The sequence below is a fragment of the Equus asinus genome, chromosome 10, assembly GCF_041296235.1.
Source record: "Equus asinus isolate D_3611 breed Donkey chromosome 10, EquAss-T2T_v2, whole genome shotgun sequence".
In the NCBI taxonomy this organism is placed as follows: domain Eukaryota; kingdom Metazoa; phylum Chordata; class Mammalia; order Perissodactyla; family Equidae; genus Equus; species Equus asinus.
In genome coordinates, this window is record NC_091799.1 from 93,889,478 (window position 1) to 93,908,923 (window position 19,446).

Genomic DNA, 19,446 nt, shown 5'->3' on the forward strand with positions numbered 1-19,446 from the left:
ACACAGATGACAGAAATATTTTAAATGATCTTTTATGATATTCTGGTCAAGATCAAGAAACATGGGTTATTTTTGAAGAGAATTGGGTGAATTAGTCAATGCAGGTTTTAATGTTTTGCTGTTTGATCAATAAAAAGATTAAAGCGTCCTACAGAGAGGTCTCTCCCAAGGGTTTGTGTCAAGCGAGGGCCTTGACTTTTACTTCCTTAATGTTTTCATAAAAGAAGATTAAAAAATGTTTAGCACATTTGAGTTATATGGTAAAATTTTTTTACATATAAGATTTTAGAGGGCTGACGTCAGCATCATGGTGGAATGAGTTGTTTGCTTTGTCTCTCTCCTCTAAGTTACAACCAGTCAGACATCCACTAATCAGCAAAGGACTCCCAGCACAGCACACTAGAATGCTGGAGAGATCCATGCATCTATACATCTGAAGGTGGGTGGACTGGACTTCTGGGAGGCAGTGGAACTAGAGGTGCAGGTCCCTCCCCTTTCCTGGCAGCAGCCATCCAAAATGTGAACCCTCACACCAGAGCATGCAAGCCAACAGAGACTGCAGGAACAGACGTGGCACTCGTGGCTTAGCCCTGGCCCCCCTACCAGTGGCAGTGGGTGGCACACATGTCTTGAGGATTCAGGACCCAGAACAAAGCCAGTGACCCAGCCCCCTATTCCTCCCCCTGACACAGCACCAGTCTTTTCAGCAATGGGGACAATATCCAAAACATGGATCTTCCCAGCTGGGGAGGGATGCTCTGAGTGAGGTTTCAGAGCCAACCCTGTGCACACCAGCAACCATACTCACTTGCAGCTTAGCCCCTGCCCCCCTCATTGACAGTTGGTGGCATCTGTGACCTGAGATTTCAGGAACCACAGTAGAGCCCAAGATCCAGCCCCCAGTGGCACACTCTCACAACCAGCTTTACCGGAAGCAGAGGCTGCATACAAGACCCCCAAGTCCCTGGCTGCAACAGTAATACCCATGAACACAGTGTCCCTGGCAGTGGTGCTGCCAGCACTCCCAGACAACCTGGGAGCAGCAGCAAAGGTCATGCATGGGGCAGCAGCATCTGAGCCAATGGATAGCCTGCAGAGAGCCAGTGGAGGAACACAAGGCACCAGCAAGGCGCCAGCAACCTCAGAGGCACAAGTAGCACAAGGAAGGCACTGACAATGCCTCTAGCAGAGGCAATAGAGGGTAGAAAGTGAAGGCTCTCAAATACAACTAGAAGTATCTCAGAAAAAAGTAACCAAAGCCTTACCCAAGTAAGAAAGATGTTGTTTACCACAAGTGCACTGGCAGAGGATCAACTCAGCAAGTACCAAGAAGAACTATAGTAACATGGTATAACAGAAAGAAAATGACTACTATCCAGAAACTAAACTTGAAGTCACAAAAGAAAATAATCTAACTGACAGAGAACCCAAAACAGCTGTCATGAAGAAATGCAATGAATTACAAGAAAACTCAGAAAGACAGGAACAAAATTAATGAACAGAAGGAGTACTTTACAAAAGAGATTGAAACTCTGAAAATAATCAAACAGAAATTCTGGAGATGAAGAACACAATTAATGAGCCAAAAAATAAAGTAGAAAGCATTGAAAATAGAGCTGACCATTAGGAAGAAGGAATTGGTGAGCTTGAAGACAGAAATCTAGAAATGACTCAGGTGGAAAGGAGAGAATTAAATTTTTATTTTGAGGAAGATTAGCCCTGAGCTAACTGCTGCCAATCCTCTTTTTGCTCAGGAAGACTGGCCCTAAGCTAACATCCATGCCCATCATCCTCTACTTTATATGTGGAACGCCTACCACAACATGATGTGCCAAGCGGTGCCATGTCCGCACCTTGGATCCAAACTGGAGAACCCCAGGCCACCGAAGCGGAACGTGTGCACTTAACCACTGCACCGCTGGGCTGGCCCCAAGATTTTTTTAAAAATGAAGAAATTCTATTAGAAATAACTGAGTCAATTAGGAAAGGAAACATAAAGGTAATAGGTATCCCAGGAGGAGAAGAGAGGGAGAAAAGAGCAGAGAGCTTATGCAGAGAAATAATAGCTGAGAATTCCTCAAATCTGGGAAAGAAACTGAATATACAAGTACTTGAAGCTAATAGAACTCCTAATTGTCTCAGTGCAAAAAGACCTTCTCCAAGACATATAATATTAAAACTGTCAAAAGTCAGTGACAAAGAAAAAATGTTAAGGGTGGCAAGAGAGAAGAAAATAACTTACAAAGGAACCCCACTAGGCTGTCAGAAGATTTCTTGCAGAAACATGACAGACTAGGAGAGAGTGGAATGATATATTCAAAATGTTGAAAGACAAAAGCTATCAGCCAAGAATATTCTATCTAGCAAAGCTCTCCTTCAGATATGGAGGAAGAAAAGCTGAGGGAGTTCATCATCACAAGACCTTCCTTACAAGAAAAAGTTGAAAGGAACCCTCCCACCTGAAACAGACAAAGGTTTACAATGCTTTGAGTAGGATGATAAACGACAGACAGAATCAGAAAATTGCAACTCTATATCAGAATAAGTTAGTAAACATGTAATTATAACATAAAGGCTAAAGGGAAAGAAAGCATCAAAAAAACTATAACCACTTCAATTTGTTCACAAACTTACAGCACAAAAATGGATAATTTGTGACAAGAAAAACATAGAAGGGGAAGAGGAAGAAGATGGAACCTGCACAGGCTAATGGAGATAAGATGATATCAGGAGAAAAATGACTATCTCATCTATGAGATCGTTTATACAAAGCTCATGGTAACCTCAAGGCAAAAAATCAGAGCAGAGTCACAAATCATAAATAAAGAGAAAACTGAAAAAAAAAATCACAGAAAACCACCAAACTGAAATGGCAGACTGGAATACAAGGATAAAGAAAAAATGGAAACATAGAACAACCAAAAACCAAAAGATAAAATGACAGGATTAAGCTCTCATATATCAATAATCCCTCTAAATGTAAATGGATTGAATTTGCCAATCAAAAGACACAGAGTGGCTGGATAGATTGAAAAACAAGATCCAACAATATGATGCCTCTAGGAGACCCATTTCAGCTCAAAAGACAAAGATAAGCTCCGAGTGAAGAGATGGAAGATGATACTATAAGCAAATGGCAATCTAAAGAAGGTGAATATAGTCATGTTCATATTAGACCAAACAACCTTCAAGCCAAAAAATATATCAAGAGACAAAGATAGACATTATATAATGATAAAAGAAACATTCCACCAAGAAGACATAAAACATTAATATATACACATCTAACATAAGAGCACCAAAGTATATAAAGCAACTATTAACAGACCCAAAGGGAGAAACTGACAGCAACACAATAATCGTAGGGGACTTTAACACCCCACTTACATCAATGGATAGTCATCCAGATAGAAAGTCAATGAGGAAACAGAGATCTTAAATGAAAAAGTAAACCAGATGGACTTAATAGATATATACAGAACACTGCATACAAAGGCAGTAGAAAACACATTCTTCTCAAGTGCCCATGGAACATTCTAAGATAGACCATATGTTGGGAAACAAAACAAGCCTTAATTAATTTAAGAAGACTGAAATCATATCAAGCATTGTTTCCAACCACAATGGTATGAAACTAGAAATCAACTACAAAAAGAAAGATAGAAAAGTCACAAATATATGGAGACTAAACAACATGCTACTGAACAACAATTGGATCAATGAAGAAATCAAAGGAGAAATAAAAAAATACTTGGAGACAAATGGAAACGAAAACAAAACATGCCAAAAACCTACGGGATGCAGCAAAAGCTGTACTAACAGGGAAGTTTAGAGTAATACAGGCCTACTTTAAGAAACAAGAAAAATCTCAAAAATACAATCTAACACTATAACTAGAGAACTAGAAAAAGAAGAGCAAACAAACCCCAAAGTCAGCAGAAGGAAGGAAATAATTAAAATTAGACCAGAAATAAATGAAATAGAGACTAAGAAAAAACAATAGAAAGGATCAATGAAACTAAGCTGGTTCTTTGAAAAGAAAAACAAATTTGACAAACCCTTAGCCAGACCCACTAAGAAAAAAAGACAGAAGGCTTAATCAAATAAAATCAGAAATGAAAGAGGAGAAATTACAATGGATACTACAGACCTATAAAGGATTATAAAAGAATACTGTAAAAAACTATATGCCACCAAATTGGATAACCTAGAAGAAATGGATAAATTCTTAGAATCATACAACCTCCCAAAACTGCATCAAGAAGAAATAGAGAATCTGAATAGACCAATCACAAAAAAAGAGGTTGAAATAGTAATCAAAAACCTCTGCAAAAGACAGAAGTCCAGAACAGATGGCTTCTCCAGTGAATTCTACAAAACATGCAAAGATTTAATACTTATCCTTCTCAAATTCTTCCAAAAAGTTGAAGAGGATGGAATGCTTCCTAACTGATTTTACAAGGCCAACATTACCCTGATAACAAAACCAGACAAAGACCACACATAAAAGAGAAACTACAGGTCAATATCGCTGATGAACATAGATGCAAAATTCTCAATAAAATATTAGCAAATTAAACACAACAATATATTAAAAGGATTATACACCATGATCAGCTGGGATTTATTCCAGGGATGCAGGGATGGTTCATCATCTGCCAATCAATCAATATGGTAAACCACATTAACAAAATGAAGAGTAAAAAATAACAGGATCATCTCAATAGATGCAGAGAAAGCATTTGACAAGATTCAACATCCGTTTGTGATAAAAACTCTCAATAAAATGGATATAGAAGGAAAATACTTCAACATAATAAAGACCATATATGACAAACACACAGCCAACATCATACTCAACAGTGAAAAACTGAAAGCTATTCCTCTAAGAATAGGAACGAGGCAAGGGTGCCCACTCTCACCACTCTTATTCAACATAGTATTGGAAGCCCTGGCTAGAGAAATTAGGCAAGAAAAAGAAGTAAAATGGATCCCAATTGGAGAGGAAGAAGTAAAATTGTCAGTATTTGTGGATGACATGATTCCATATTGAGAAAACTTTAAAGAATCCACCAAAAGATTATTAGAAGTAATAAACAGGAGCCGGCCCCATGGCTGAGTGGTTAAGTTCATGCGCTCTGCTGTGGCAGCCCAGGGTTTTGCTGGTTCATATTCTGGGCACGGACAAGACACCGCTTGTCAGGCCACGTTGAGGCGGCATCCCACATGCCACAACTAGAAGGACCTGCAACTAAGATATACAACTATGTACCAAGGGGATTTAGGGAGATAAAGCAGGGAAAAAAAAAAAAAAAGATTGGCAACAGTTGTTAGCTCAGGTGCCAATCTTAAAAAAAAAAGAAAAAGAAAAAGAAGTAGTTAATAAATACACCAAACTTGCAGGGTACAAAATCAACAGACAAAAATCTGTTGCATTTCTATACACTAAAAATGAACTAGCAGAGAGAGAAATCAAGAATATAATCCCATTTATGATCATAACAGAAAGAATAAAATACCCAGGAATAAATTTAACCAAAGAGGTGAAAGACCTATACACTAAAAACTGTAAGACATTATTGAAAGAAGTTGAACACATAAAGAAATGGAAAGATATTCTATGCTCTTGGACTGGAAGAATAAACATAGTTAAAATGTCCATACTTCTCAAAGAAATCTACAGATTCAATGCAATCCCAATCAGAATCCCAATGACATTTTTCACGGAAATAGAACAAAGAATCCTAAAATTTATATGGAAGAATAAATGTCCCTTAAGAGCCAAAGCAATCCTGAGCAAAAAGAACAAAGCCGGAGGTATCACACTCACTGAATTCAAAATACACTACAAAGCTATAGAAATCAAAACAACAAGATACAGGTACCAAAACAGATGTGCATATCAATGGAATAGAATTGAGAGCCCAGAAATAAAATCACATGTCTATGGATAGCTAACACTTGACAAAGGATCCAGAAAATACAACAGAGAAAAAAAAGTATCCTCAATAAACTGTGCTGGGAAAACTGGACAGCCACATGCAAAAGAACGAAAGTAGGGGCCGGCCCAGTGGTGCAGCGGTTAAGTGCACACGTTCTGCTTTGGTGGCCTGGGGTTCGCCGGTTGGGATCCCAGGTGCGGATATGGCACCACTCAGCAAGCCATGTTGTGGTAGGCATCCCACGTATAAAGCAGAGGAAGATGGGCACGGATGTTAGCTCATGACCAGTCTTCCTTAGCAAGAAGAGGAGGATTGGCAGCAGTTAGCTCAAGGCTAATCTTCCTCAAAAGAAAAAAAAAGAATGAAAGTAGACCATTGTCTTACATCATAAACAAAAATTAACTGAAAATGGATTTAAAACTTGAATGTAAGACTTGAAGCCATAAAACTCCTAGAGGAAAATGTACTCAGTACGGTCTTTGATGTTAGTCTTAGCAATATCTTTTTTGAATACCATGTCTCTTCAGGCAAGGTAAACAAAAGAGACTACATCAAACTAAAAAGCTTCTGCATGACAAAAGAAACCAGCAACAAAATGAAAAGACAACCCACTAACCGGGAAAAATATTTGCAAATCATATATCCCACAAGGGGTTAATTTCCGAAATGTATAAAGAACTCATATAACTCAATAATAAAAAAATGAACCACTCAATCAAAAACTGGGCAGAGGATATAAACAGGCCTTTTTCCAGAGAAGATACACAGATGGTCAACAGGCACATGAAAGATGTTCAACATCTTTAATTATTAGGGAAATGCAAATCAAACTACAGTGAGATATCACCTCACACTTATCAGAATGGCTATATTTAACAAGACAAGAAATAATGTGTTGGAGAAGAGGTAGAGAAAAGAGACCTCATACACTGTTGGTGGGAATGCAAATTGGTGCAGCCCTATGGAAAACAGTATGGAGATTTCTCAAAACATTAAAAATAAAAATACCATGTGATCTATCTATTCTACTCCTGGGTATTTATCCAAAGAACATAAAGCACTAATTCAAAAAGATACATGCATCCTGTGTTCATTGCAGCATTATTCACCGTAACCAAGACTTGGAGGCAACCCAAGTGCCCATCAAAGGATGAATGGCTAAAGAAGATGTGGTAATTATATACAATGTAATACTACTCAGCCATTAAAAAAGACAAAATGATGTCATCTGCAACAACATGGATGGAACTTGAGGGTATTGTGCTAAAGAAAATAAGTCAGACAGGAAGACAAATACCATATGATTTCACTCATATGTGGAAGATAAACAAAAGTGTAGATAAGGAGAGTAGATTGGTGGTTACCAGAGGGGAAGAGAGTTGGGCAGAGGGCAAGAGGGGTAAAAGGGCACATATGTATGGTAACGAATGGAAACTAGACTTTTTGTGGTGAACACAATGCAGTCAATACAGAAGCTGAAATATAATGATATACCCCTTAAATTTACACAATATTATGAAACAATGTGACCTTAATAAAATACTTTTTTAAAAAAAGAATAAGAGTGTGAACAGAACTTCAAGGTCTAAAGAAATGAAGCAAATCTAATTAAACGTAAATAAGATTTGTTAACAAAAAGAACATTCAACTTAGTAAATTTGAAGATCTAATTGGCTTTATTAAGCAATGCATACATTGGGCAGCATCTCTTCTGGCAAACAGAGAGATACTCTGAGTAGTTATATATGATGGAAAGTTTTTATAGAAAGGAGGGTGGGACAAGGAAGTCATCGGCAAGAGAAACATGAAAGTTCATTGAAGATATATAAGAATTCAGGTGACAACAGCTTCTCATTGTGTGAGCTGTGGCATTTTCCATTGGCTGGGCTTTGTTAGCCAAGAAGAAAACCTTCCTCCTGCTGGAGTAGGAAAGTAGCTGCACTTCCTGCTTGGGAGTGCAAGGTACGTTTCTTCCTGTTGGAGTATGTAATTGACGTTGAGCGGTAGTGCATGAGGGCTCCCTCTGTAGGCCTTCCTGACTCAAGTTTTGGTTGAAATTTCCTTTATTAATTTTTACAGATTCAAGCGATGCTCTTGATTCTAAAAATGAGTTGCCCATGTATAGGAATAGAGATGCATTTCCTTTAAGATTAAACTCCAAGCTGTGAGGTGGCTAGGAAAGAGAGATGCCATTCTATATCTAATTGAGAATAAAATCTAGGCACTGATAGTTGGGTTCCACCTTGTTCAGGTCACATCACACATGGAATGTTTTAAAAGGGACAAAGATGAACTAGATCACGTGACAGCCAGATCATTGTGTATAGAACACAATTAGAATTTCTTTCATAGATGTTGTAGTTATATTTCCAAATATATGGCCTCATAAATGTATATCCCATATCACTCGCTTTCCTTACAATGGGACATATTCCCTCCTCCATCAAAGGGTAATCTATGTTGCCTCCCATTGAAACTAGGTGAACCTTTGTAAGTGCCTTGACTAGTAGTATGAAGTGGAAGTGATGCTTTATGACTTTGGAGACTAGATCATAAAGGGTGATACGTCTTCTACCTCTCTCTGCCTCTCTGTCTATGTCTCTGTCTCTCTCTCCTTTTCTCTCCTTGCTGCAATGAGAAGACACAGCAAGAAGACTTCTGTCTGCAAGCAAGGAAGAAGGCTCTCACCAGGAACCGAATTGGTTAACACCTTTATCTTGGACTTCCCAGCCTTTAGAACTGTAAGAAATAAATGTCTGTTGGTTAAGCCCCTCAGGCTTTTTTTATGTATTTTGTTATGGCAGTCCTAGCAACAAGGCTGAAAGTTAATTGAAGACCTACCATATGTGAAATAACTTTATTTAATGGTTATAACAGGCCTATAGCATAAATGTTATTAGAGCCATTTCACATATAAAGAAATAAAACTCATAAAGATTAGTTTGTTGAATATATGACTTACAAACGGTATAGATAAAATACTAATCTAGGTCAAAACTCCAAATTCAATTTTTTTTCCATATGAGGTGCCTCTAGGAATTTTAATGAACACAGGAAAGTGTAAAACATTTCTTTAGGGTATAAATATGTGGCTTTCATCTGCTAGTTGTAAAAAGTTGCTAAAACCCATTCCTTTCACCCTAACAACCAAAACAATCCTGATAAGTGACAAATCATAGTTTTTTAAACTCAACAGAGACCTGAGAACTCAAAGAAATCTAAATGGAGCAAACTCCAGGAAGGAAGAAACCCTTTAGGAAGGTGCTTACCACTGCTGCTTTCATCCCAGGCGGAATCGCAAAAGGAGGATTCTGTCCTATATGAGGACTAGGAGAAACTAGCCCAACATTTACAGGAAAATGAATGGCCGGCATAACAGATGAGAATCCCAAGGTACCTGGCCACAGAGTGGGGGCGCCCACCCACCAACTCTTCTCACAGGTTTTCCCTGAGGTCTGAGGGAGTAAGTCAAACCCTGGGGTTAGAAAAGAGTTGAGATTAGAGTTACCCTCAGCAGTGCAGAGGGAGCCCACATGCAAAGTAACCATCTCAGGAAGGTGTGGGGAAGGCAGGGTGCAATGTAAAAAGAAACAGAAGACCCATGAGAGAGGTATCCGAATTCAGTGGAGGAGATGAATCTATAGGAGAAAAAACAATATTCAAAGAGTCTATAAGGAAGTGTCCATGTAGGTAAAGGGAAAGTCAGCAGATTAGGTGGACTGAAATCAGATTTGTAAAGTTTACACGGAGTGTGACTGAGGGACGTGGTACGCTTGCTGAGTAAGTCTAGACTCAGAAACCGCATTGTCTGGTTTGAAGCCAAGCATCAGTATTTAATGTGAACTTGGCAATGGGACTCAACTTCTCTGCCTCAGGGTCTCCCTCTGTAAGTGGCAGCAAGCATAATATCTGTCTTCTAGGGTCATTGTGAGAATTACATGATTCAGTTCACAGGAAACACCTAGAATGCTATCCAGGACACAGTAATTTTAACTGTAATTTTACTAAGGTTGGTGGAGAGAAGATTTCAAGATACTTATATTTCTTCCTCTATTTTTCTCCTTCTTTCAGCCATGCAGGCTCTGTCGAGTTATTCACATTCAATATCCTCTCTCTGATCACCAGGCTTTCACGCATGCTGTTCCCACTTCGTCATCTTCCCATTCCGACTCTTTTTTCTGGCCAGTAAGACTAGCTTCATGAGTCACACTAGGCCCCATGCTCAGAAGGGCCCTAGACCTGGTTTACTTCTCAGCTGTTGCCTTCTTGAAATCCCCAATAATCTTTGAACAAGGGGCTCCATATTTTCATTTTGCTCTGGACCTTGTAAATTATGAATTAGTCCTGCTGGCTAGCTTCTGTGAGATCTCAAGCCTTGACTTAGAAGCCATGCTGTCTAGGTAGGCTTTTCTGAAGCTAGGAAAATTGCAACCACTGTATTCCCTATAAGTATTTTTCACTTTTCCTATTACATTACTTATGGAGCTCGATAAAATGGTTATCTCTGTGAGATATTGAAAGCTACAGAAATCAGTGGCATTGTCAGTCTTGCTTAACAGTTTTTTTTTTTCTCCAGCATCTGCCACAGGCCATGGCAATATGTACTCAATAACTATGTGCTGGGTGAATGATTGAGCAAAATGTTTGCCATGAGAATAGAAAAATTTCTGAAAACCACTTGCCCATGATTCTATCCTACATGAAAATTATGCAAATTCTCCCAAAAGGGATAAATCCATGACAAATAGAAGAGCACAAAGGCAATGGATACAACACCCATTGAGAAGAAATGGATTTCTCCCAAAATGTGAACAGAAGGCCAGCAGCAGGTTGCCAACTATGAAAGGGGAGAGTAGATTATTTGGACATTTTACTCTCAAAAGTTGTTCTATTTGCTTAAAGAGGCTGGGACTGCTACCAAGCAGGTACTAACTAGTGGTAATTACTGATCCTCCTACAAATGCATAGAGATTAGAGAGAGAGAGAGGCAATGACAGTAAGCAGGTTCACTGAGAACGCTCTCCCTAAATCCTCTCTGCCCAGTTTTCCAAAAGGTCTGTTGAGCAGGTGCAGATCCATGTAATGTCTACCTTGGTGGTTTAGTAGGAAATTTACAGTTACTGTAATTTTTCTCGAGATTGAAGAAGTATATACTGTGAGCACATTTTCTTCTGTCCATGGGTATATTTGTTATATTTGTTTTTTTCTAAACCAGCCAGGTATTCTGAGTAACTCTAAGATGAAAAGTTTTTGTGATCACCTCTCTACCCTCTGTGAATTAGAAGATAAAATGTTTCAAGACTGTTTTGATAAAATAATCCATAAAAAGCACTATTTAATAGTTCAAGAATGGTAAGCCCTGGGTCAACAGCAGACCTGGGCTCTCGTCCAGTTTCTACTAACTAGCTGGGCTACTTTGGGCAAGTCATTTAACCTGCCAATCTTCAATTTCCTCAAAATGAGAAAGCATGGATGGTTTCTAGGTTCCCTTTCAGCTCTAAAGCTTTTTAATTAAGAGAAAGGGGAAAAAAAGAAGAAATCCTTTGGAGGTATAGGTAGTCAAAGTTAGTCTAAGAGTGATGTTGTTTATGAGAAGGAAATGGAATAGCAACAAAGTCAAAAGAACAGAATCTGCCCACATTTCAAACTATACAAATTGCACAAAGGTCTTTCCAAAGACAGTGGCCTTTTTGTGTGTAGAAACTCTTGGTAAATCAAACAGTCTAGATGGCAAGGCATACTTGGAGGAGGACTTCCTAGTAAAAAACCTCCACTCCAAAAAAAAACGCATCAGGAGGAAGCAACCAATGGCAGACTCTCCCACAGGCGTGGGCACTGCATGGCATGAATGTGGATCCACAGGGACATTTACAGGGAAAAAGTGTCATCTTTCTTGAAGTTTTGCCTTTTCTATGAATCTCAGGGTTTGACCACAAATGTTTCCTTCACTTAATGAAGCGGTAGTTCTTTCAAAAGACTTTCTTGAATGTTTTGTCACACTTGTAATTATTTTGTCCAGAAAACACCTTCAATGTTTTCTCTAAACTGTCACTTTTGGAAAATGTGCTTAGAGAGAGGAACTCTACCTCTTTTTGCCACCTCTCTGCCCCCGTGCTTTTGAGAGCAGAATTTAATAACACCCCCCAAGGAGCATGGAGACAGGACTATGCTGACATTTGGCATGAGTAATGGGAAAACTTTCTGCAGTACATGCATGAGCTGTCATGAGGATTTGACATGAGTCAGGAAAGATTGTCAGTTAATATATACGTTTGACTCCCCTGAATGAGCTGGAGGGCAAGATAGTATTTATTTTATAGGGTTATTATTCTCATAAAGCAGAAGACTAGAGATATAGGTAGAGTTCTTGTTTTTGTTTTTATTTTTTTTCTGATAAAAACTAGAAGGGAATATAGGAAACGTGGATAATGTTCGTAGGTTTCATGGAACAGGATTTGATATTGCAGACCATGGTATAGATCATCAGAGAGGGAGTCTCCAGACAAGGTATAGAGTACTTCCCATAAAGATGAAGTCAGAAGTGTTTAAAAAGGAGATTTGTTGATCTGATCAAAAGGGCTTATACTGGAGACTAAAGAGAAATGCACAATGTTGACACTGGAAAACCAGACACGATGACTGTGGAATAGAAGCTGCCAGGCCTTCTGAAGGCTTAGGCCTGAGCTGGCCCAGCATCGTTCTGCCCATTTCTATGGGTTAAAGCAAGGCACAGGCCCAGCTCAGACCCAATTCCCATTTGTAGCTGGGAAAAGTAAGGTTTTTGGAACAGTTAATATTGTACTAAAGGTTGTACTGATGGTAAGTGCTATAGCACAAATTTGCCTGATTTCATATCTCATTTCATCTCAGCATGCAGCCTTTTTAAGTTCATCAAAACATTCAATAAGAAATTTTGTGATATTACTGGAAATAAGATGAAAAGGCGAGTTGGACAATTATATGCTTAGAAGTGGGCAAATTATAGGTATCATAACTCAGAGATTTAAAAACAAATTTTAGTATTGTCGTATTCACCCCTTTTATCAATGACTTTAATGTTTTATTAATTACATTGTCATTAAAAGTCCTAGCAAAATATAGCTAAATTTTCAAATATATTTTATATTTCAGAACATAAGCTCTCTTTGAAATTGTTAGTTATGCTTTTGGAAAAAGAGCTAAAATGGAGGATTTAAATCAAACAGTAACAAAACTCACAAAGTTTTAATACATTTCTTGTGACTATAGTATACTGTGACAGAGTATACCGCAGAAGCTTTTCATTTCTTTATTTGTATACAATTTCTATCATTTCCTTTTCTGTAAATCTGACTGTTTGGGAACATAATCATCAGGGTTATATAATTTGTAATTGTTTATTTGAGGGATTTTATTAGATATAGTAAAGAGGATTTTCCCCAAGTTTGTATTTTCCCTGAGTATATATCCTATAACAGCTGAGTTATTGAAGAACAGAGACAGTGGCCTCTGATTCATTGCTTTCCTTTTCCAACAGTAAATTTTGTTGTATCGTTGTTAGGTATTATCAACTTTTACAAGTTGGATGCATCACAGTTTGCTGTTTTTCTCTCTTTCCAGAAAGACAACTGAATAAATTTGGTAGCAGAATAGGAAGGAACAAATACATGAGCATACTCGGAATGAGAGAAGACAGCAGCAGGTAACAGAAGGTGGTTAAGGTAGATTTGCGGGACAAACTACTGTTCATTTGAACACAGATGCGGGGAAGAACTGCAGGGGGAAAAGCTTTTTCTCGATGGCGGACAAGCATCCTGGAACCTCCAGACTGGGAGTGAGCAGGAAGAGGGGAGTTAAAAGGTTGCCTGTGCAACATCTGCTCCAGCCCTGGTCCACGTCCCATCATGGGCAGCAAGGGGTCCCCCAGGGCAAAGCTAGATAACCCATTCCAAATTCTCCAGACACTGAATATGGTCTGGGAAAAGCTAAGACTCTTGGAAGACATTATGTGAGCACTTTCAATCTGAAACATGAGTCGTGTTTACATTACAGAATTTTTGTATAGCTCTTTCATTATTGCTTTCTCTTGTTCCTCTTTCTTCTCTCTTCCTGGAATTAATATTAAACAAATATTGCAGCTTCTGGAGACATCCTTTAGCCTCTCTCTCTCTCTTTTTCTTAAGTCTGTTTTCTTTTTGAGTTTGTTTGTTTTATTCACATTTTTATTGACTTGTAGCCAACTTGGTCAACTCTATCATCACGGTAATTAATGCCTCTCCCATAACTATTCTGATATTGAGCATTTCAAGTTAGTTGTTATAGCTGTTATTATTGTCACCATATAAACAATCTTTGATTTCCACAGTTGTTTGTTACTTTTAGCAACTTTTCTCATTTTAGAACTATGATATTTACTAAAGTTTCCTCTAGTATAAGGAACAGGGTTTTATAACTTTTTTTCTATTTCTTGCAGTAGCTCTTTTTATACCTCTCTATATTATTACTTCTTTTCATATAGTCTTTGACTCTTGATCTGTTCATATGTATATGTGAAACTCTAAATCAGTATTGGTGAGTGGGATGGATTTCCTCAGTTGCTACAGATGCTCAGTGTTACCTGGTGATCCAGCTAATTGGTTTCAGGACCCCGGCCTTAGTGAGCAACCCAGCCTCTGAGGCTGTTTGGGACCTCTCTCAGAGTTGGCCAGGAAGTTGCTTTCAGTGAGGAGGTGCTCCTTGTTTATTGTGGCAGTAAATTACCTGGGGACTTCCCTCTGTTTCTCTTTCTGGCCTCAGTTTCTCATGTTGGAAAGGATACCTACTCATTGACAGAGCTGCCCTCGTAGCTTTGCTTAGGGCAGACATGAATGCGTCCTGACATCTGTGAGTGGACTCAGGAACAGCCATCCTGAAATCTTCTGTCAGAATCCTTCTCTCTGGCCTATGGGATGCTCTCTCCTAGGGCAAGCTGTCTCTGATTTATGGGTTTTTTTGAATATGTACACATCTCGGATTGCTCTGCAGGTTACAGGCTCTGCAATTGAATTATTTTTTCTCTCTATCTTTTGGACATCTTCCCCATTTCAGGTTCACGAATGGTACCCATAGAGGTTTTCTAGAAGCTATCGAGTATTTCTTATTCTTATAGTTCTTTCATTTTCATTGGGTTTTGGTAGTGAAGAAAGATGTACTTGTCAGTTTTTCTGAACCTAAAATCCAAAGGCCATCTCTAAAATTTACACTCAATTGCCTCTATTGGCAGATCAATCAAAGTAATGATGATAAAATAAAACCCAAATCTATTGGTGAATATGCAAATTATAATAGACGTGCTCTTGATTTTTGACTAGAGATTTGGACTCTATGTTAAACGAAGATCATTGTGATAGGCCAGCAGTAAACAGGATGTGGATTGCCAGGATTTTTAAAAACAGTCATTTATTGGGATAAGAAAAGTGGGCTATGCCATTGCACCTCAACACGACAGTGTCCTATGGCAAGTAAAATAATAATATTGCATCACAACATCCCCTATCATCCCAAAAAGCCATATGATGAGCCCTTTCCACTTTTTCCACAAATAAATCAATTTACATGAGATCAAAAAAACCTCATTTTGTGATTAACTATGGATCAGAGAATTTCAAAATAAGGTGACGGGTTAATGTCTTACTTTTATCTTTTCAAACTTGTTTATTTATAAGATTCTTTCTTTATGAATCATGATAACCCCAATGCTACCCTTCAACGTTCCTCTGTCTTTTTTTATGCTAGGATTTTGGGCTCTCCATTTCATTGCTTTTCATTGTTGACCAAAGTACTAGTATTTTACTTCAGAAAGTTGATATGAACTGAACATAGACTGTTAATTTATTTTTGGTTAAGTCCAAATATATTTTTACCTAACAAGATTTACAAAAAACATTTTTTCAAGTCTTTGTACCTTGCTTTAGAGTGTCTGTGCTGGATCATTTTCAACTTGCACACTACCCATTTTAGCTGGAATTCTCAGAGTGAATATGTGTTCTGAGCATAATACCCATAACTACCTCTGTTTTCAGCATTCAATATTTTAATTCTTCATTTTTCGTGATAGTCAGAATTATGGTATCATTTTCAAATTTATAATCCTCGCTATACTTTTGTTTGTATTAGACATTCTTAATACTGCTATTCTATCTTCTCCACTGCTCCTTTCCCATATGAAGAAAAGGAACACCCAGAGGAAGCACAGTAGTATTACCCAGTCCAAAAGATGCCACTCTGAATTCACAGGATTATCACCCTTAAAACACTTACTACTCTGCCCACTGAGCCAGTTCTCTCAGGTTATAACCTCTTGGTGACCTCAACAGAGAAAACCTTTACACTTTTATTACCCAATTCACTAAGGAGTCTTATACCATCACCACTTTGCTCCAAATTTACACCAAAGCACAACATCTTTTCTTTACTGCCTCACAACAGACAGTGTAGTATTCCATAAAAGCTCCTGCTATCACACTCCCTACTCACAGTAATTATCTTTGCCAACAATTTCATTTTCTGCATTTTCCCTTGTGTAATGTCCTAGCAATTGTGTGTGGTTGGTTGCTCTATCCAAATGGCTTTCAAGCTGAACACATGCCTCAAGTTCACTTAAGCATTTGGGCAGCCTGGGAATTATCTATTACTTAAGGTACTCTCACAGACCACATTTCTATTAGGGAGATAACCGTGGCCTTTCTAATCAGAGAAAAAACATGGTGGAAGGTCACTATGTGTGTAAGTTCAGAACAAATAGCATTGAACTCTGCAAATATATCAATGTATCCTGAACATTTAAATCATTCAGTTTCTGCCAGTGTAGTCAGAGCTGTGAAAATTGAATTAGGGTCTTTCTAATTTAGGTATATTTATTTTCACTCTGATCTTTGTATATCTCTTCCTTTCCCCCTTCTCGTTTTATTTATTTGTTTATTTTTGGCAGGCACTTAGGATACGTATATTTTAGTGAGATTTTTAAAAAGTATCCTACAATTGCTATAATGTCCAAAATTAGAGATACCCAGTGATCAGGCAGAAAGCTGTTGCACATGTAAAAATCGCCCCCAAAATTGACATGAAACATATTTTACTACCTCTGTGCCAAGAAATGAAAAAATAGAATGATGAAGAAAATAAACTTACATTTCCAGGTTAAAAATGTTGTCTGTTGAACAAACATTTGAGGGAAAGTCAGAGGCAGAAGTTTTAAAGAAACCTTCATTGATTATCTTCAGTATAAAAGAAACATTTTTATTCTCACAAAAAGAGCAGAATTAAAATTTATAGATATCTAAAACCCCGCTCCCCAGATTTAACCTCCAATTACATTTTCAGCTCTCTCTCTCCAGCATTCCAGCTGAGTTCTTATTTTTCAGAATGCTTTATATCTTTTATTTATTCCAGTAATAAGAAAATGTGAAAATTTTTCCATGGCATTATTCTTTTATAAGTGGCTACAGACTATTTCATTCTATTGAATGGATATTAATTTATTTTTATCTTTCCTACTGCTGGATATTTACACTTGAGGAGGACATTTCTAGTTGTGCCTGAGTATCTTTCTCCCCGTTCTTCCACAGTAATGAAATTTTTAGCAGCACATGCCCACACCGTGGCCCCTTCCTGATTCCTGTAATGTATATGTGGAATTGACTGTGCAGGTGAGCACAATTTCCTAGAGATGGTAGAGTGATAATCTGGACAGAACTTGAAACCCTGGCAAATTTGTGGGGTAGAGTAATTATTTGAGAACTAAATTTCCCAGCTCAAAATATTTTTAAAGAAACTTCCATCTATCATTGGATTGGAGTATATCAATCCAATCCAAAGTGGTGGTAGTTAGGAGGGTCCAGCTTCCTCTCTTGATCTCATTTCTCCAGGCAGCTCTGTACCACTGAGCTTTTAATGCCGTTAGTAATTCTCATAGGAAAGCAATCACTCACCTTTGCTTTCTGATTGTCTAAGATGTTTGCCGCCTTCTGCTACTCATGGGAAGTTCTTACATCATCTGCCTCTTCACATCTTATACTCACCTCTCCGACTTTCCTCTTTAAGTACCCAGGCCTTTCGTGGAGGCTTTCCACTCAGCCTCTAGGAAGGAGCAGTGGAAATTCAGCAGAGTGGCCTGAGTGAGCTGTTGGGCAATGAGTTCTTTCATGGTGCTCCAGGACTTGGGCTTGAGCAGGTTCAAGTTCGGACTCACTGTATGTTCAAAACAATCCTCCCTCTCAGTGGTCAGGGAGCGTGGCTTTGCCTAGCAAAACTACCAGATTCTTACTGGACAAAATCCGCAAAAGTCTCCATTTTCTCTGTTTTGATTCCTGGTAGTCCTTTCCCATCTCCAGCCCATTGTTATGCTGGTATACTTTTGGAGTCCGTTTGTGGACACATTCAAGTTCTTTCCAGTGTGCTTCCATGACTCCTCTATAAATAAGAACTAAAGCTGGATAACTGCTTAGGTGACCTCAGGCTTTCTATGTAAATTAAAGAAGTTTATTTTTCCCCCCAAAGAAGAGAAACTTCAGAGATGCATTGGTGTCAATCAGGCACATCCCTGGACCAGACTATATATCCAATTAAAGATGTATTGAGGACTATCTCTCACACATATTGCCTGGGTGCGCAAAAATATTATTTAATTTATTCCTACACTAAACAGAATTTATAATTTTGAGTTCACAACTTGATCTGAGTTAAACAATATAAGTAAGTGTATTCCGGATGTACCAGGTTCTCGCTGCCTAATCCGGTTTGTGGTGGACATGGGTAAAGTTTCTTTATTACCTACTATCCTCTTATCCCTTAAGAAATAAGACTCAGGACTTAAACTATGACATGTCAACTGCCCATCCAGAAATTACGTTTATAGCTGAGAGTGGGTAAATGTCGCTAGGCATCTGGTTAAGTTTTGGCAGAAGGAGCTGAAATAGCATGTATGATTTCTGGCCCACCTAGTTTCAGACAAGGCCCAAGCTGACATCAACCTGCAGCACAAGCTAAATTCCCTTCATAGGGACTTGCACTTTTCTCCTTCACAAGGCCTTGGGTTCTTCTCCCCTTTCTGGAGACAATTCATAGAACAGTTCCCACCATCACTTCCCTAGGAAAACATTGCTACATTTTTCTCATGTCTTGTTGACATGAAATACTTAATGGTGATCTCTGATTTCAAAATTTTACCAGGGAAAACTAGGATCCTTTATTCAGAGATCTCTACCTTGAAAAAGAACCCTCTCATGTTTCTTAATTTCTTTATCCTTCCAGGATTTGGCCTGAGAGGGTCTGAAGGACAAAGATGCAACCCTGTTCCCGCTCATTCTTCTCCTAGAACTATCTATCCCTTCACCTTGGAGCTTAATATATGGCTGGTGGGAGCAGGACGAGAGGATGACAGAGATGTCAGGGCCTTAGAGTTACATGTATTCCCTAAGCTTTCTTGGCTCACATATCATACAGCATCCTTGACCTAGCATTTCAGAATCTCACTTTCTTTTTTTTT